This window comes from Leptodactylus fuscus, chromosome 11, assembly GCF_031893055.1.
Source record: "Leptodactylus fuscus isolate aLepFus1 chromosome 11, aLepFus1.hap2, whole genome shotgun sequence".
Classification (NCBI taxonomy): domain Eukaryota; kingdom Metazoa; phylum Chordata; class Amphibia; order Anura; family Leptodactylidae; genus Leptodactylus; species Leptodactylus fuscus.
Window position 1 is genome coordinate 5,128,162 of NC_134275.1, and position 22,021 is coordinate 5,150,182.

General features: G+C 41.8%; 1 protein-coding gene across 1 annotated transcript in view; it reads left to right on the forward strand.

Annotated features, from left to right (window-relative positions):
• The first annotated feature begins 15,694 nt into the window (after nucleotides 1-15,694).
• Nucleotides 15,695-22,021, forward strand: part of KIAA1210 (KIAA1210 ortholog) — a 44,636-nt gene continuing 38,309 nt past the window's right edge. The window contains exon 1 of the mRNA XM_075259426.1: nucleotides 15,695-15,776. The gene's annotated coding sequence lies outside the window, so the exon portion shown is untranslated. The remainder of the gene's footprint in view (nucleotides 15,777-22,021) is intronic.

A 22,021-nucleotide genomic window follows, 5' to 3' on the forward strand; every position in this document is an offset into this window, starting at 1 on the left:
AAGTTACGTATGGCATATGATATAATCCTAAAAATCTCAAGCCAATGAGAGGACTGATCAGCCCTGAGAGAGAAGCTACAGACCGCAGCATCATGGTGAAAGGATGTTTTGTACTTGCAGCCAGATTGCTGATACCAATACATATCAGATAAGTGCCGCCATACTGATGTCAGTCACCGTGTCATTACTATAAGCTGCACATTCATAAGCCACTGCAATAACTGCTAGAAGGAAACAGACTCCCTTAGGCTTCCAAAAACTGCTTCCATGTTGCGGAAATGCAGCTTTTTTTGTTGCAGTTTTTTGAGCTGAAGCCAAAAACAATAGGAATGATACAGCAAGTTCTTATATGTCTTCCTTTTGCTCAATCCACTGGCTCAAAGAACCATAACAAAATCTGCAACAAAAAAGCTGCATCTCCGCAACGTGGGGCTTTAGCCTCAGAAACCAATTGAGTCGGTGGTTTGGCCCTGCAATTTATGGCTGAAGCCCCTCGTTGTGGAAACTCAGCTTTTTTTTGTTGCAGATTTTGCTGCAGTTTTGTGAGCCAAAGCCAAGAGCGGATTGAGCAGAAGATAGAAATATAAGAGACTTCCTATAGCTTTCCCTTTCCTCTTGTAGCCTCAGCCTTTAGCTTATTTTTTCTTTAACCTTAATTGACTCGCCTACATAATCCAACTAATTGTTATGACGGATTTGCTGCGATACATGAACAGAAGTATATCCAATGTCACCCGCTTATCTAAGGGAACCGCGGTTCTTTCAGTCTAAGAAATAATACCGTTCTTTAATAGCCTTGAACCTGAATAATAGACGGCTAATATATCTGATAGGAAGATGGTAAACAAGAGACTGGCGGGGAATTAGAAGATCTCAGAGCGCAGCGGCAAATAACAAAGACAATGCAGGAGAGGATAAATAGAGATAATTATATAGCGCGGCCTCGGAGGAGACGCAACATCTGGCGCCGCTTTATTTATTGTCCTGAGAAGATAAAACATTGCAAATATATCACAGAGCAAATGGAACAAAATCCCTGAAATAAAACCAATATCAACATGGCACTTATCTCCTATCTATCTATCTATCTATCTATCTATCTATCTCCTATCTATCTATCTATCTCCTATCTATCTATCTATCTATCTATCTATCTATCTATCTCCTATCTATCTATCTATCTATCTATCTATCTCCTATCTATCTATCTATCTATCTATCTCCTATCTATCTGTCTATCTATCTATCTATCTATCTATCTCCTATCTATCTATCTATCTATCTATCTATCTATCTATTATCTATCTATCTATCTATCTATCTATCTATCTATCTATGTATCTTCTATCTATCTATCTATCTATCTATCTATCTATCTATCTCCTATCTATCTATCTCCTATCTATCTAGCTAGCTAGCTATCTATCTCCTATCTATCTATCTATCTCCTATCTATCTATCTATCTATCTATCTATCTATCTATCTCCTATCTATCTATCTATCTCCTATCTATCTATCTCCTATCTATCTATCTATCTATCTATCTATCTATCTATCTATCTATCTCCTATCTATCTATCTATCTATCTCCTATCTATCTATCTATCTATCTATCTATCTATCATCTATCTATCTCCTATCTATCTATCTATCTATCTATCTATCTATCTATCTATCTATCTCCTATCTATCTATCTATCTATCTCCTATCTATCTATCTATCATCTATCTATCTCCTATCTATCTATCTCCTATCTATCTATCTATCTATCTATCTATCTATCTATCTATCTCCTATCTATCTATCTATCTATCTATCTATCTCCTATCTATCTATCTATCTATCTATCTATCTATCTCCTATCTATCTATCTATCTATCTCCTATCTATCTATCTCCTATCTATCTATCTCCTATCTATCTATCTATCTATCTATCTATCTATCTATCTATCTATCTCCTATCTATCTATCTATCTATCTATCTATCTATCTATCTATCTCCTATCTATCTATCTATCTATCTATCTATCTATCTCCTACCTATCTATCTATCTATCTATCTATCTATCTATCTCCTATCTATCTATCTATCTATCTATCTATCTATCTATCTATCTATCTCCTATCTATCTATCATCTATCTATCTCCTATCTATCTATCTATCTATCTATCTATCTATCTATCTATCTATCTATCTCCTATCTATCTATCTATCTATCATCTATCTATCTATCTATCTATCTCCTATCTATCTATCTATCTATCTATCTATCTCCTATCTATCTATCTATCTATCTATCTATCTATCTATCTATCTCCTATCTATCTATCTATCTCCTATCTATCTATCTATCTATCTATCTATCTATCTATCTATTATCTATCTATCTATCTATCTATCTATCTATCTATCTATGTATCTTCTATCTATCTATCTATCTATCTATCTATCTATCTCCTATCTATCTATCTCCTATCTATCTAGCTAGCTAGCTATCTATCTCCTATCTATCTATCTATCTCCTATCTATCTATCTATCTATCTATCTATCTATCTATCTCCTATCTATCTATCTATCTCCTATCTATCTATCTCCTATCTATCTATCTATCTATCTATCTATCTATCTATCTATCTATCTATCTCCTATCTATCTATCTATCTATCTATCTCCTATCTATCTATCTATCTATCTATCTATCTATCATCTATCTATCTCCTATCTATCTATCTATCTATCTATCTATCTATCTATCTATCTCCTATCTATCTATCTATCTATCTCCTATCTATCTATCTATCATCTATCTATCTCCTATCTATCTATCTCCTATCTATCTATCTATCTATCTATCTATCTATCTATCTATCTATCTCCTATCTATCTATCTATCTATCTATCTATCTCCTATCTATCTATCTATCTATCTATCTATCTCCTATCTATCTATCTATCTATCTCCTATCTATCTATCTCCTATCTATCTATCTCCTATCTATCTATCTATCTATCTATCTATCTATCTATCTCCTATCTATCTATCTATCTATCTATCTATCTATCTCCTATCTATCTATCTATCTATCTATCTATCTATCTATCTCCTACCTATCTATCTATCTATCTATCTATCTATCTATCTATCTATCTATCTCCTATCTATCTATCTATCTATCTATCTATCTATCTATCTATCTATCTCCTATCTATCTATCATCTATCTATCTCCTATCTATCTATCTATCTATCTATCTATCTATCTATCTATCTATCTCCTATCTATCTATCTATCTATCATCTATCTATCTATCTATCTATCTCCTATCTATCTATCTATCTATCTATCTATCTCCTATCTATCTATCTATCTATCTATCTATCTATCTATCTATCTCCTATCTATCTATCTATCTATCTATCTCCTATCTATCTATCTATCTATCTATCTATCTATCTCCTATCTATCTATCTATCTATCTATCTATCTCCTATCTATCTATCTATCTATCTATCTATCTATCTATCTCCTATCTATCTATCTATCTATCTATCTATCTATCTATCTATCTATCTCCTATCTATCTATCTATCTATCTCCTAATCTATCTATCTATCTATCTATCTATCTATCTATCTTCTATCTATCTATCTATCTATCTATCTCCTATCTATCTATCTATCTATCTATCTATCTCCTATCTATCTATCTATCTATCTATCTATCTATCTATCTATCTCCTATCTATCTATCTATCTATCTATCTATCTCCTATCTATCTATCTATCTATCTATCTATCTATCTATCTATCTATCTCCTATCTATCTATCTATCTATCTATCTATCTATCTATCTCCTATCTATCTATCTCCTATCTATCTATCTATCTATCTATCTCCTATCTATCTATCTATCTATCTATCTATCTCCTATCTATCTATCTATCTATCTATCTATCTATCTCCTATCTATCTATCTATCTATCTATCTCCTATCTATCTATCTATCTATCTCCTATCTATCTATCTATCTATCTATCTATCTATCTCCTATCTATCTATCTATCTATCTATCTATCTCCTATCTATCTATCTATCTATCTATCTATCTCCTATCTATCTATCTATCTATCTATCTATCTCCTATCTATCTATCTATCTATCTATCTATCTCCTATCTATCTATCTATCTATCTATCTATCTCCTATCTATCTATCTATCTATCTATCTATCTATCTCCTATCTATCTATCTATCTATCTATCTATCTCCTATCTATCTATCTATCTATCTATCTATCTCCTATCTATCTATCTATCTATCTATCTATCTATCTATCTATCTATCTCCTATCTATCTATCTATCTATCTATCTATCTCCTATCTATCTATCTATCTATCTATCTCCTATCTATCTATCTATCTATCTATCTATCTATCTCCTATCTATCTATCTATCTATCTATCTATCTATCTATCTATCTCCTATCTATCTATCTATCTATCTATCTATCTCCTATCTATCTATCTATCTATCTATCTATCTATCTATCTATCTCCTATCTATCTATCTATCTATCTATCTATCTCCTATCTATCTATCTATCTATCTATCTATCTCCTATCTATCTATCTATCTATCTATCTATCTATCTATGATCTATCTATCTATCTATCTCCTATCTATCTATCTATCTATCTCCTATCTATCTATCTCCTATCTATCTATCTATCTATCTATCTATCTATCATCTATCTATCTATCTATCTATCTATCTATCTATCTATCTCCTATCTATCTATCTATCTCCTATCTATCTATCTATCTATCTATCTATCTATCTCCTATCTATCTATCTCCTATCTATCTATCTATCTATCTATCTATCTATCTATCTATCTATCATCTATCTATCTATCTATCTATCTATCTCCTATCTATCTATCTCCTATCTATCTATCTATCTATCTATCTATCTATCTATCATCTATCTATCTCCTATCTATCTATCTCCTATCTATCTATCTATCTATCTATCTATCTCCTATCTATCTATCTATCTATCTATCTATCTATCTCCTATCTATCTATCTATCTATCTATCTATCTATCTATCTCCTATCTATCTATCTATCTATCTATCTATCTATCTCCTATCTATCTATCTATCTATCTATCTATCTATCTATCTATCTATCTCCTATCTATCTATCTATCTCCTATCTATCTATCTATCTATCTATCTATCTCCTATCTATCTATCTCCTATCTATCTATCTCCTATCTATCTATCTATCTATCTATCTATCTATCTATCTATCTCCTATCTATCTATCTATCTCCTATCTATCTATCTATCTATCTATCTATCTCCTATCTATCTATCTATCTATCTATCTATCTCCTATCTATCTATCTATCTATCTATCTATCTATCTATCTATCTCCTATCTATCTATCTATCTATCTATCTATCTATCTAACTCCTATCTATCTATCATCTATCTATCTCCTATCTATCTATTTATCTATCTATCTATCTATCTATCTATCTATCTATCTCCTATCTATCTATCTATCTATCTATCTATCTATCTATCTATCATCTATCTATCTATCTATCTCCTATCTATCTATCTATCTATCTATCTATCTATCTCCTATCTATCTATCTATCTATCTATCTATCTATCTATCTCCTAATCTATCTATCTATCTATCTATCTATCTATCTATCTATCTCCTATCTATCTATCTATCTATCTATCTATCTATCTATCTATCTCCTATCTATCTATCTATCTCCTATCTATCTATCTATCTATCTATCTATCTATCTATCTCCTATCTATCTATCTATCTATCTATCTATCTATCTATCTATCTATCTCCTATCTATCTATCTATCTATCTATCTATCTATCTCCTATCTATCTATCTATCTATCTCCTATCTATCTATCTATCTATCTATCTATCTATCTCCTATCTATCTATCTATCTATCTATCTATCTATCTCCTATCTATCTATCTATCTATCTATCTATCTATCTATGATCTATCTATCTATCTATCTATCTCCTATCTATCTATCTATCTATCTATCTATCTATCTATCTATCTATCTATCTATCTATCTATCTATCCATCCATCCATCCATACTATACAGACATTATCTGCCGTGGACAACTGCTTTCCATTCTGCATATTCCTGGTACTGGCTAAGTGCAGGGAGTCAGTTACCTCTCTGTGGGAACAATTTAGTGGCCCCCTTTATTACCTCTTTAAGCATGAGGGCATATTATGCAGTCAGTGACCGGATGCACGTGGCCATCGGTCCTACAAGTGGTCAGGGCTTCAGTAGTGGATGTTGTCAGCATCATATCTAAGCCCCAATTCACATCTACGTTCGGGTCATTCTGTTCCCCTCCCTCCATGAAAAATGCAGAGAGAAGAGCACTAAAAGCAGCATTTTTCATGCGGAAACGACACGGACCCCATTATAGACTATGGCAGGGGTAGGGAACCTTCGGCTCTCCAGCTGCTGTGAAACTACAACTCCCAACATGCTGCATTCATTTCCATGGGAGTTTCAAGAACAGCAGAGCCAGTATGCATGCTGGGAGTTGTAGTTCTACAACAGCTGGAGAGCCGAAGGTTCCCTATCCCTGGTCTATGGCGTCTGCAGGTTTCCTTAGGTAACTGCTTTTTTATGTGGATAGGTTTCTACTTGGGGACCTCCCTGAATAGAAACCCATGTGCAGGTATGAACCAGGCTTTACATCCTCACTCTTATTACTATTGTGCAAAAAAAGATTCAATCAGACTTATATGAACCACAAGTGTTTGGATGTGATGCACCGCAGCTCCAGCCCTCCTTACCATATGCTGTAATAACTACATTGTTACACAGAATCCTGGCCTGATCCTGCACAGCTGTGTCCACCCATCTCTATATATAATATATACTTTGACTTTGCCACATTTTGCCATTAGATCACACTTAATGCAAAGTGTTGAGGCTGCAAATACACAAAGTGAACGTCCAGATGATCACCCTGACACCCGGCTGGTGCCGGAGCCTGCGCTTCCCTTTGTAAAAGGATTACAAGAAAACAGGAACTTAAGTGCGAGCAACGGCACATCCCTTAATGTAAAGTCAGAAAGGAATTCCTAGACGATCGGCTGACAGCATGAAATTACCTTCACGACTTACCTTGGCCGTGTACGGATCTGCAGGTATAAGCGCAGCGCACAGGGCTGGAGGCAGAGCTGGCAGGTGGAATATGTGTGAACAGCTTCCTGCTTTTGCAGAAAGCGATTCTAATATTAGTTTATGAAAAACACAGGGGGTTTACCGACGCCCGCTCACTGGCTCCTGCACCGCATCTGCCAGGTAATTGACAGCCTGGAGAATCCCTGGGCAGCCACTTTACCTCTGACATGTCACTAGCACTGGCGGATTTAACATCCTCATCGAAACTGAAGAGATCTTCCATTTTTAACGTGGACATAAAAATCCGGGGTGCAGGACATGGATGGACGGAAAGCGACTATTATTTGTTAACCTATCTAAGGCTAACGGATGGACATTTACTATACTCTCCATTATTACAGTCCGTTTTTTTCTGCGTTTTTTTCAGAAAGAAGAAACGCAAAAAAGCAAAAAAGGACAATAACGGATACTAAGTGATACATTAATTGAAACTATTATCTATTCTAGACTGTGTCCAAGAGCATGGTCCAGTCTGCAGGCAGCAGATTACAGAACAGAGGAGATGACCAGATGGGTATACTATTTATTTTATTAGTTTACTTCTATAGCGCCATCATATTCCGCAGCGCTGTACAGACATTGTCAGTCGCCGTCCCATACAAGGCTCACAATCTACAGTCCCTATCAGTATGTCTTTGGAGTGTGGGAGGAAACCGGAGTACCCGGAGGAAACCCACACAAACATGGGGAAAACATACAAACTCCTTGCAGATGATGTCCTTGGCAGGATTTGAACCCAGGACTCCAGCGTGTATACTATGAAACCTCCACTTTGAGAAGACCCCTTCTTTCTAAATAACGGGGTTTTTTTGGGACTTATTTTTGCACCTCTGTTTTCTGTATGTAGCCTAAGTCTTCCACCATTGTTTAAGTGACATCTTCCACGTTGTCGCACGTTCTCTGCAGGATTTAGGAGCAGTTTTCTGGAGTGAGAAGCGAAGCCTCAGTAGGAGAATATGGGAAATCGTTTCATATTATTGCTATTTGTCCAATGCCTTATAACATGTGCTCAGTTGCTCCTCAGCAAACAGTCGGTCTCGGTGCAGCCGAACAAAGTGTCAGATTATTTCCAGGATTTATATGCCTCACTTTGTAGAAGACAAGCAATATATGCAGTACATGTGCGGTGCGATTACTATAGTACATGAGGCAGAATAGATGTCACTGTGTGCATGGTCCATAGGGCACAATTCAGTATAGAAATCTGCAATACACGGACTCACAGACATTCTTACCCGTCCCGTGTACCTGTAGCAGCTGCATCGGGTCCTGTTACCTGGCTCGGTCTTTAGGGTTCCTCAGCTCCACAATTCTCTGCCATAGCTTATGGCTTGTCGTCCAGTTATAGAATTGGCAGGTGATACACGGCCATCAGTATACAACACTCTTGTATATATAATTGCCAGTATGTGACATAGGCCTACAGGCAGCTTGACGGTGCACGGGCTGCAGACAAATAGGGGAACACTGCCCCTGCTGGACAGTATAAGAAATGCGCCTAAAGAGGAACGCGAACAGCTGGAACACACGGATAACGAAACATGTACTTTATAAAGTCTATTAAACTGCACCCCAAGATATTGTATAGGAGGGAGCTATTGTGTATTGCACGGATATCACACTAACTCCTTCATTTCTATGGGTCCGTACACATGACTGTGAACAGTGTCGGACTGGGATGTCTAGGGCCCACCAGTGGAATTGTTTCTAGGGGCCCAGCATCAGGACCCTGCTGACCAGCGGTACCGAGACAGGGCAGCTAAAGGTAATAACATGTCGGGAGCCATTCTGCTCACCCATTATACCATGTGGAACAACGCACTACCTAAACCTACTGCAACAGCCTGGATGGCAAGTGAACAGCGCGGCTCCTGGAGTTGTTACCATTACCTGTAGCTGCTCTGTCCTGGAAAGCTGATCTGCAGAGGAGCAACCCATGTGGCAGGCGGGAGGAGTAAAATAAATAAAAAGCATACTCCTCTGACATTCTGTGAGGGGGACATTAAACTGTGCGATGCATTTTAAAGGGGTTGTTCAAATTAATGTTAATCTTTTTTACATCCTTTGCTCAGTATAGGCCATAAAGGCCTGATCAGTAGGGGGCTGACACATGGTCCCATCAGCTGTACGGAGCCACTTGTTCTGTACACAATGCAGGCCTAGAAGCAGAAAACTCCATCCGCGCCTTCACTGCAGCTCAGCTCCCACTGACTGCAATAAGTGCCAAGATGCAGTGAAGGTGCCGGCTGATATACAGTAGACTGAACTTTCTGCTTCTGGCCCCATTTTGTGTATAGGATTGGTGCCAGAAGTGGCTCCGTACAGCTTATCAGTCCAAGGGCTGGGTATCAGCCCCGTACAGATCAGGTATCTCTGGCCTATCCTGAGAATAAACCATAACAAATTATGCCTGGACAACCCTTTAATATAAACCTGGTAATGTGCGACACTTTAAAGAGGTTGTCGAGTATAATCTTTTTCTTTCTTTCTTTTTTTTTTATAATTAGCCTAAGGGAGGTGAACCCATCCCACCCCCTCAAAAAACATACTAAACATACTCGCATAGCTCCAGTGCTCCAATGTCCTCCCAGCACAGTCCGGTCCTGCAGCTCTGCTGTCTTCTTGAAATCCTCACAAGGCTTTGATGTCCCAGGTCCCTTCTCTTAGGATGCTGATTTGCCTCAGAGGTCACGTGCAGAGGGAACTTCAGCTGGAAGAAAAGAGAGTTGGATGACCGAACCGCGCTGAGAAACACTGGGGACAGGAGAGAAAGTTTAGGGGATTTTTTTCACCTGCAATTAAAAAAAAAAATTGTTATCCTGCACAACCCCTTTAATGTTCCTCAGGCTATTGGCTTCCATCACTGCAGGACATTAAACTGGGGGCAACTAGAGGCGGACAGGTCCCCCTCCAGCTACTTCCACGGTTTAATGTTCTCCTCCAGTGATCCCCATTGTTTAATGTTCCCCTTCAGTTGTCCCTAGTTTAATGTCCCTCTTAATGTCCCCCTAGTTTAAGAGCCCCCTTTCATCCGCCCCCCTCCATCTCTTCCCCCAGTTTCATGCCCCCACACCTTCAGTATTATATGCACCACAGTAGGGGCCCCCCCACAGCCCGGTTATTATACTTACCTTAAGTCTCACGTCCCATGAAGAGCAGCCGCGCGTCCTCCTCCATCTTCTGGCTGCAAGTGCTGATGACGTTAGTCATCAGCGTCTGTGTCGGGGCAGAGGTCACTCTGCAGTCAGCGTAGGCTATGGTCCGTGCAACCGCGGCTTGCGCTGACAGCTTTCAGCAGTAAGTACATTTGTATATACCGCTGAAAGCAGCTATCGCTCACTAACAAGGAATCCTGTACCGGATTCCCCGTTAGTGAGTGATATAGGTGCGCGGGAGGTATGCAGATGCCCCTGACCAATGTATCTGAAAAAATGCACACTAGTAGTCGGGACTCGGGGACCACCGGGGGATTCCCCGGTTCCCTGGTGGGCCAGTCCAACCCTGACTGTGAATTACATGGTCCCGTGTGCGGGCCGATAGTCCGGGCTCCAAAATATATAACAGGACCTAATCCTGTCCGATTCTGCGGCCCATGTTTCCGTGGCTCTTATTCATTTAATGAACAAATCTGCATGAGCAGAGCCTGTGTATGGGTGGCAGATGGGTGGAACGGTGAATGGTGGCGCCCGGAGCTGGTATTGGTGTCTTTATAGCATTATTACCTCCATACTGTACATTGTTACCTGTCATCCTACTTAGTGATCGGATGCGTTTTTTGTATAAGTCTGCATGTCTATAGCTGTCACTGAATAGGACCATCCGCTGGATTCCTAAGCCCAGAATGAGACATTGCTTAAATGAATAAAACACAAATTATATTGAATATTTTCCCAGAAAAATTGCTGAGCCCCTCCTGCTCTGTAACATATTGTCTGTAGATGGGACTGGATTTTCAGTGTGATAGGTTCCCTGACTGATACTCAAAGGGTTAAAGGGTTATTTTCATCTCAGTAAGTCACCGCCAAGATTCCTGAGACTCCCGACCACCAAGCTAATAGGACTGCTCTCTGTATATACTATATACATAACCCACCAAGGTGAATGGGAGCGACAGAGACCGTACAGTCTATTTGGTTACGTTGTTTCTATGGCCGTCATTCACAGCGCAGATCGGTGTCCGGTTCTCCCTATCTCAGCAGTAACTTGTCAGGATTGAAGCACTTGGACTCCGATACATACTTTGTTGCATTATCTTAGGGCAGATTTCCAGTTTGGCAGGAATTGTACAATCTGTTGCGATATGTAAACAGTTAATCCTATTGCATGTGTAAATGTCTATTTATTTAAGGCACAAGCAGCCTTGTTTTCTTGTTAGCTGAGATCTAGTCCCAGAGATACGTCTCCAGACACATGGCCGGGTCTCCAGGCTCATTGTCATGGCAGTAATACAGAGGTGTTGAGGGAACGCTGGATTGTCATCGCTGCAGAGATTTCGTTTCACTGACTAGAAACCACATTTTTGCACTTGTTTGTTTCAATTATTTTGGATACTCAGCAGAATAAACAGAGTTCAGTTCAGGTTCTGGAGAAGTGAGTCAGAACAGGGCGGTATTGTATTGCAAAAAACTACCGCTGATTCAAGGAAGTGATCCCTTCCCTAAAATGAAATGTAAAAACTGGATATTATGTGACCACTCTGCAACAAAGTCATTACTGAGCTGAAAAACAAGTAAGCAAAGGATTAGTGAGTGATGCTGCGGCCGGCAAACCCTAAATACTGCTATCATTATATCCCGGCAACATAAAAAACACTGTTACTTACCTCTCCTGCGCTACAGCAGGCTTCGGGTCTGTTTGATAACGTTCCAGATGTCACGTGGGCCAGGCCTGTGTCATTATGGCTAGCAACACTGGCCGGGCCCATGTGACTTCTGTACCAACATTGAAGATGGATGAAATAAGCAGGGAGTGCGCCGAAGCCAGGGAGAGGTAAGTAACAGTGTTTTTTTTATGTTTGTATCCTCCCCTGGGTCTCCAATCATTATATTCTGGGGTCTAAAAAGAGCCCATAGTATAATAATTGTTCATGGGTGGTTCACTATAGGGCATAATACTGTGTGCAGGGCCACTATGGGACATAATACTGTGTGCAGGGGCCACTATGGGACATAATACTGTGTGCAGGGGCCACTATGGGACATAATACTGTGTGCAGGGGCCACTATGGGACATAATACTGTGTGCAGGGGCCACTATGGGACATAATACTGTGTGTGCAGGGGCCACTATGGGACATAATACTGTGTGCAGGGGCCACTATGGGGCATAATACTGTGTGTGCAGGGGCCACTATGGGACATAATACTGTGTGCAGGGGCCACTATGGGGCATAATACTGTGTGCAGGGGCCACTATGGGGGATAATACTGTGTGCAGGGGACACTATGCTGCATAATACTATGTGCAGGGGCCACTATGGGGACATAATACTGTGTGCAGGGGCCACTATGGGACATAATACTGTGTGCAGGGGCCACTATGGGACATAATACTGTGTGCAGGGGCCACTATGGGGACATAATACTGTGTGCAGGGGCCACTATGGGACATAATACTGTGTGCAGGGGCCACTATGGGACATAATACTGTGTGCAGGGGCTACTATGGGGTATAACACTGTGTGCAGGGGCCACTATGGGACATAATACTGTGTACAGGGGCCACTATGGGGGATAATACTGTGTGTAGGGGCCACTATGGGGTATAACATTGTGTGCAGGGGCCACTATGGGACATAATACTGTGTGCAGGGGCCACTATGGGACATAATACTGTGTGCAGGGGCCACTATGGGACATAATACTGTGTGCAGGGACCACTATGGGACATAATACTGTGTGCAGGGGTCACTATGGGGTATAATACTGTGTACAGGAGCCACTATTGGACATAATACTCCGTGCAGGGGGCACTAAGGGACATAATACTGTGTGCAGGGGCCACTATGGGGGATAATACTGTGTGCAGGGGCCACTATGGGACATTATACTGTGTGCAGGGGCCACTACTGGGGATAATACTGTGTGCAGGGGCCACTATGGGACATAATACTGTGTGCAGGGGCCACTATGGGGGATAATACTGTGTGCAGGGGCCACTAAGGGACATAATACTGTGTGCAGGGACCACTATGGGGGATAATACTGTGTGCAGGGGCCACTATGGGACATTATACTGTGTGCAGGGGCCACTATGGGGCATAATACTGTGTGCAGGGGCCACTATGGGGCATAATACTGTGTGCAGGGGACACTATGGGGCATAATACTGTGTGCAGGGGACACTATGGGGTATAATACTGTGTGCAGGGGACACTATGGGGTATAATACTGTGTGCAGGGGCCATTATGGGACATAATACTGTGTGCAGGGGCCACTATGGGACATAATACTGTGTGCAGGGGCCACTATGGGGCATAATACTGTGTGCAGGGGACACTATGGGGTATAATACTGTGTGCAGGGGCCATTATGGGACATAATACTGTGTGCAGGGGCCACTATGGGACATAATACTGTGTGCAGGGGCCACTATGGGGCATAATACTGTGTGCAGGGGCCACTATGGGACATAATACTGTGTGCAGGGGCCACTATGGGACATAATACTGTGTGTAGGGGTCACTATGGGACATAATACTGTGTGCAGGGGCCACTATGGGGGATAATACTGTGTGCAGGGGCCACTATGGGACATAATACTGTGTGCAGGGGCCACTATGGGGACATAATACTGTGTGCAGGGGCCACTATGGGGATAATACTGTGCGCAGGGGCCACTATGGGAGATAATACTGTGTGCAGGGGCCACTATGGGACATAATACTGTGTGCAGGGGCCACTATGGGGGATAATACTGTGTGCAGGGGCCACTATAGGACATAATACTGTGTGCAGGGGCCACTATGGGACATAATACTGTGTGCAGGGGCCACTATGGGGGATAATACTGTGTGCAGGGGCCACTATGGGACATAATACTATGTGCAGGGGCCACTATGGGGGATAATACTGTGTGCAGGGGCCACTATAGGACATAATACTGTGTACAGGGGCCACTATGGGACATAATACTGTGTGCAGGGGACACTATGGGGCATAATACTGTGTGCAGGGGCCACTATGGGGCATAATACTGTGTGCAGGGGCCACTATGGGACATAATACTGTGTGCAGGGGCCACTATGGGACATAATACTGTGTGCAGGCGCCACTATGGGGCATAATACTGTGTGCAGGGGCCACTATGGGAGATAATACTGTGTGCAGGGGCCACTATGGGGGATAATACTGTGTGCAGGGGCCACTTCTATGGGGCATAATACTGTGTGCAGGGGTCACTATGGGGCATAATACTGTGTGCAGGGGCCACTATGGAACATAATACTGTGTGCAGGGGCCACTATGGGGACATAATACTGTGTGCAGGGGCCACTATGGGACATAATACTGTGTGCAGGGGCCACAGTGGGGCATAATACTGTGTGCAGGGGCCACTATGGGACATAATACTGTGTGCAGGGGCCACAGTGGGGCATAATACTGTGTGCAGGGGCCACAGTGCATCGGCATCCAGTTGCGGCTTTCCACTTGTGTTCACCATGATGCATATACAGGCCCACTTTAACCAAAGGGCCAACAGTGCAGCCGATCGAGCAGGACGGTCCCACATTTCAGGTGCTGTCCCGCTGTTCCGGACAGCTGGCAGTGATTTCAACTCCATTGGTCTGCTTAGAACTCACATAGATGTTGAATACAATAGTGGAGAATTTTCAGTTTTCGGGTGATGTTGTCTGGAACAGGGAAGCGCAATGAGTGCCGAGTCACAAACGACACTAAAGACTGAGCCTGCAGGTCCGTAGGAGCGAGGTTTGGTGAGCATCCTTGTTTTTCACATTGGTGGTTGAGGGGGGCAGTGGAAATTAACTTTCCAAAAAGTTTGCAAATGGCCCCACCTATACAGACAAACTGTGCAACACCAATATTATTATTACATAGCACACAATGGAGCGTAGCCTATAAATCTATGGGGTCTGTTCATATATAAAACAAAGTAATAAAAAACTCCCGTCCCTTTCTGGAAACGAAAACGCGACACGTATTTCACAGGATCAATTAATTTTATTAAGCAAAAAAAAACAAAACTTTTTTGGGTATAGCAAAAGAAAACTAAATCAAGTTAGTCAATGAAGGGGTTAACTCCTATAGGACACGGACTCTGTACATTGTGACTTTAGAGGATGATGTGCAGGCGGTGCAGTCCCACTACTGGCCACACAGGGTAGATGTCAGACATCTCTGCGGCTCAGGCGGGGCGGTGACACTGGCTGGAGCTGGCTGGAGGCTTTATTGGGCTGGAGAGGAAACTCTGTGGATGGAGAAGCAGCGTCAGCTGAAGGAGGCAGGAAGGAAAGGAGGAGAGGAGCCCTGGGCTGTAAGTGACCATCTACCATCCTGCTACTGTCTGGGGGCCTCCTGATATTTGGGGGGCTTAGTGCTGTCTGCAGGGAAGTAATAACCCTTTGCTGGATACGTTCCATCCAGCCCCAAACAGAGAGATGTTAGCACAAGTCTATGAGGGAACTTCTTAGGACTTAGGGAATCTGCTGGAACAAGTCGTTCGGTGTAATTGAAGTCTCCTGTAAGGATCTGCTCAGATGTATTAAGATCAGCTCAAGGAGTTCTCAGGTATGAAGTCTGCTCAGAAGATGGAGGTACAACATAATGGAATATCTCTGTAGACAGGCGGTTACACCCACATGTGTCACTAGGAATGGCTGCTTAGTGTCTGTCATTGACTCCTTAATGTGTCTTTAAGAAACTTACTTATTAGTGTGTAGACGTGTGTGTCTATATGTAATGTCACTTTGTATCAGTGTGTAGACGTGTGTGTCTATATGTAATGTCACTTTGTATCAGTGTATATACATGTGTGTGTCTATATGTAATGTCACTTTGTATCAGTGTATATACATGTGTGTGTCTATATGTAATGTCACTTTGTATCAGTGTATATACGTGTGTGTGTGTGTGTGTGTCTATAATGACACTTTGTATCCGTGTATATATATTTGAGTCTATCTATAATGTTACTTTGTATTATTACTGTGTGTACATGTGTCTATATTGACCCTTCTAGTTTCAATACTTTCATCGTTCCTTTAACTTTTGTTGTCCACATTTGTTTTACTTGCATTGTGGAATTGTGTAGGACTGGTGCTAGCTGCGGGGGCCCCAAATAAAATAGCGCAATTTTGCCATGGTGGAAATATCGTAGCAAAAAAAACCAGAGAAATATATGCAATGAAATACTGTGACTTCAAACCGTTGCGTTTCTGTAAATCACAGCATGTCAGTTATACCTGCGGAGTCGCCGGCGTTCTCTGTATAGGTATAATTGAAGTAAAGTCCAATGCAAAAAGCGCTGTGGGAAAAACCGCCATGCGTTTACATTGTAGTTTTTAATGCAGTGCTATTTCGCTGCAGCTGACTACGTACAGGTTTTCCAGAATATGATTCGTGCGGGCAATGCGCAGCGAGCACATGGAGCCCATTATAGTCTATGGGGTCAGTGTGCTTTGACAGCACATTGCTTGCAATTGCGATTGTATTCCATTCGGGGGGTCTCCATGCGGACTCCTTCCCTACGGAATACATATGCTAGTGTGAACCAACCCTCAGTGTATGCTGCCACCATATAGCATAGTATTGTACAAATAGTCTCCCTTACAAGCAACACCTCCATAATACAGCATCTAATAGATAATGCACAAGTCTCCATATAAAATCGGAACTATAATGAGTTAGAATAAAGAATTGCAAATATAATTTTATTAATTTATTTTAATGCAATGCGTGTGGTAAAATTCTATAAAATTCCCTCCACTTCTGTACTGTGCTATTGTGCGGTTGTAAAATCTTGTAAATTTATTGCTCACCATCCCGCAGTAGAATATTCATCCTGCGTATACAAACCTGATGTATAATGTGATAATATTGTATTGATTGCTTATCATTTGTGCAATGTTTTGTGACCTGCATCCAGTTGTACCAGTTTTATGTTCTGGCTCATTGTTACATGCGCATTATTATTTTTTGTTTGCTTTGAGAATAGTTTTTTTTTTTATTTTGTGGTTGTTAGTGCACAATCCAGCATCAACATTTGGTAATCGTCTTCGTGGACGTCTTGTGTTATTTCCTGTCTGACTGAACACAATTAATAACAAGAAAATATTTGGTTTTTTTTTTTTCCTGCTCAAAAGATTGTGTCATCAATTATAGAGAAAGTCCTGCAGTGTTATCCTGGCCTTGCCCACTAGGTGTCCCCACTGATTCTCTCCCAGTATACATTGATACATTGTAACGACGTTGGTGGAATCTGTGATCTGGATTTACTTAGGGGAGAAGTCACATGAAATATATTGTTATAGCGGAGACCACACACGTTCTCATGAAGGCTACAGAGCCGTACCAGTTATACTGTGCTGTATACACCGCCCCATCCCCATAAAAGGTGCCGTCTGAATGCACAAGAACTATAGCACAAAATACACGTAAGGTGTCAGGTGAAAATTATGCACAAAAATTAAAGGCATGGTCGTCATCCGTGTATCGCCCGTGCACAGGCCGCACTTCATCACCTCATTTCATTCAAAGAGCAAGGCCTCATTTGTTTCCAAATTCTGTAAAATCTGCGACTATATTATTAAGTCTCCTTTCTCTTCTTGCATATAAAGTTATGAGCCTCGTATTTCTTCAATGTGTCGCCTTTCCGGCCTTTGCATTGGGCGTGCTCTTTTATGTCATTTATCACTATAAAGTTTCCCTTTCCCATCTCATAAACTATTGTTTCCTATAACGTGCGATCCTCCCTAAGGACAATGAACGCGCTCCAATATGGCGACCGGTTCTAGTAGATATACTGATCGTGTGAGTCGCACACAAGGGCTGGTTATTTATTCTTCTCACTTAGCGATTTTAGGGGAAGACCTGTCAGAAATCGCAACGGTTGAAGTCGCTACTAAATCCCCCAACAATGACATATTGCAGAGTCCTTGTGCAGTCCCAGTTACTTTGTCCGCTGTATTGTTAGGCTGGTCTTACACGACAGTAGTGATTTTTGAAGTCCACAATTTGCTCATCAGCAACACCAATTTCACTCCGTCCGTGTCCATCCGCAAAGTGCACAGTCCATGCCGTGATGTTCGTGACTTTGCAGACCTGCGGTATTTAGTGCAGACCCCAGTCACGGCACAACATGCCACGGATAAAATATCTGCTGGTGTAAGAGGCCGCACTGAATACAATGTGTCCGCAATTGAAAACCCACAATTGTGGACCATTTGCGGACTTAACTTGCAATTGTGTAAGGCCAGCCTTACTGTACATCGCAGGTGAATCTATAGGCCCCAACCTGCTACAGGTTTGTCCCAGCGCCCAATGTACAAGAGCATAGACACCATATGGATATTATCTAGGGCCACTGCGCCTCCATGGACCTGTTCATTTCCTTTATAGATCCTCAGCTGCAATATGGCCAGGTATAGGACTTGTCCCGAGCTTTGTCCCCAGCTTATGAACCCATGATAATACACGGCAGTGTGTATGGGGACATATAAAATAATGGGTCGGTATAAAACACAGCTAGCACACTGACAAGGCACAAGCTTATGTACATGAGCCTAAAGGAGACCTCCGACTAGTGAACGGGTCTGGTGGAAATTCTCTCCAGACTTGCAGGCATGTTAGCTGCCATTGCATGTAATTGGATATCCATTCATTTCTAGTCACTTAGTTCCATATTGTCGGCCGCGTTCTGGCTCCATACACTTGTGTAGTTCAACAAATCTGGTAACTCCGGGTATACACATGTTTGTAACAGTTGTCACTTGTTTCATTCTTCTCCTCCTCAAACAAACGAGAGACAATGAGAACCATATGTGCTGCATTGTGTGGAGTCTCTTACATGCAATGCAAAGACTGGATTGACACATTGTACTTGACTCTGTAGGATCTAACGTGCAGGGTCATAGCCAGAACTACTGCGGTTACATCAACCTGGCGTTTTGTGGAAATCTGTTGCACCTGGATTATTTATTTTTTTTATTTTGGGTCATCACCACTGTTACTGTGATCTTGGCATACAAATGGTTAATATCTGTATGACTGTCAGTGCAGAACTTTGACAAATCTTTAAGCGATGAGCCGCACAGATATTTGTCATTAGGTTAGGGGACGTTCACACTACTGCCACTGTCTGCCCTGGGGTTTCCGTCCTGGACAGGGGACGGCTTCCTGGCGGTCAGTTTTAAAACCCATTAATTGAAGTGATCACCACGAGGCCTCCATCTAAAATCTGACCATTGATTGATCTCAAACAGAACCTTGATTTGTTTTGGTTTCAGTTTCTTGTATGCGCGACCACTGCAAAAAAAAAAAAGGTGATGGCAGCCGGCTGTCAATGGCAGGACATGTAATGGGTGCTGTGACACCAAATTTTCTTCTGCATCTGGAAATGGACCAGGTAGTGACAGGGGTGTCTAATGCAGGTGCCATCTTTGTCTGGTTGATGAACAAGGAAACTGTGGGAGCTGCTTATGTTTTTCAGTGGAGAGGCCGCCAAGGGCAAGTGTCCTGGATACAAAGTGATGCATCTTTGATTATTCTGTATGTATTTTGGGATATGACCCGCACTTGGGCATCTTAGGTGCAGCAAAAGCCTAGCAAGTCCTCTAGCAAAAAAGCAAATTCCTGTATCTTAAGAGTAATGGGTGTTACCAGTCAACACTGCTACGTATTGAAACCAGTCTGATATGGCTGTATGTGTGGTCCGGCGTGACCCTTAGGCTGGACAATTACCCGAGCGATGTGAATTGACTTCTTTCTTGTAGTAAAGTTTATTGCATAGTTTTCAGCCTGAGCCATTCTACAAGGCTTACGCTGGCTACAAGGGCATTCCTCCGGCTCTTACCCCATAAGTCACACCACATGACCATAGCATCCATTTCCTGACTTGCAGACCAGACTGGGTTGAAGGTCTCCACAAGAAAAAAGAAAGAAACTCTTGAGATCCTGTTACTATGTCAATAAGGGTGGCTGAATATCTGCAAATAGTTTATGGGAAGGGATCAGACGGATTGGGTTGTTACACTCCCTAACATTTATTATCTGACTTTCTGAATTGTCAGTATTTACGGGGAGACGGTTACCAACACACATGTCCTTATTGCAAAATCTGCATCATAATTGGATGCAATTGAAAATCCAAGTCCTGGTGCATTGCACCCAACTCCTGAAAGAGGAACAAAACCTGTGCCCCGGGCAAATTTAGGTAGTACAAGACCAGTGGTGTATCTAAAGTCTTGTGGGCCCTGGTGTAATCTTTTGTCCGGGGTCCCCTATCTCATCCCTACAGTGAATTCTTGATAGTGATGGTTACAGGGGCTAAGGAGTTTAATCCACTTTTGTGTGGTCGGGTAATCTGGGGGTCTCCTTGGCTTATGGGCCAGATGGAAGCTGCAATCTCAATACTGATGCCAGTGCTAATGGGCCCCCTAATGCTCCTGTACCCTGGTGCGACTGCACCCCCTCAAGTTACAACCCTGTACAAGACGTCCATGACTCTGCCCATTCCTAACCATGTCCCTTGTGCCCCCACACAGTATAATGCTCCTTTAGTGGCCCGAACCTGGTATCATGCTACTTGTGGTCTCCATACTATGCAACCCCTAGAGTACAACGTCCTCCACAGTATAATTTTCCCTTCAGTGTGGCCCCTCACTGCATACGGTTCCACTTTAATGTAGCCCCACGGTATAATGGCCACCGCACTATAATACACAGTATACAATACAATAATACACAGTATAATGGCCACCGCACTATAATGCACAAGTGAAAAGCACTTGGGAGCAGCAGGCACGATGCATTGAAGTTGCTACATCACCCCTACCTGCTTCCACCTTCCAGGACTAGAGACAGGGGCTGAATGGTGAAGCAGGGAGCGGATGGCTTCCTGCTTCACCATTACATTCAATTCATCTGTGTCTGGAGTTGAAGCCAGGACAAACCTCCTGCCTTCTGGAACAGACATACATCAGCCAGAATCTGTGAATGTTGCACTGAATCCAGGGTGGTTGGGTGGTTGGACCAATGTGTGAGGACCACAAAAGAATCTGTGTGTCCCTGCAACAACAGGTATGATTTATAAAAGATTTTAGATGTGGTTGTCTTCTGATGCTTGTTCTTACCCTTCCATTGGACATCCAGTCATCTCAATGGCTACCATGTCATGACATATTGCCTGGCTGCTTACGGTTTTCTCTATAAAATACATTTTTGCTACCAGAAAAGCCAAAATTCAGAACAATCAGGGTTCTCTTCCTGGGGGCGTGCAATCGCTAGTGGTCATACCTCTTATTTGGAAGCCTAAGACAAGTCAAATGTGATTAAAATATCAGGCACAACTTCCTTCTAGGTTTGGGAATCCAGAAATTAGGTAACAGACTGTTGCATTTTTTTAATTACTTTTGAATACTTTGTTGTCACGGCCATAAATACATATGAAAGTATTTTATGAGGAGCAGCGGCCATATTGTCCGTGTCACGTCTTCCTATCCTATATTGTTTAAGTCGGCGTCTTCTTGTACTTGTTGGTAAATATCTTCTCCGGCGACTGAC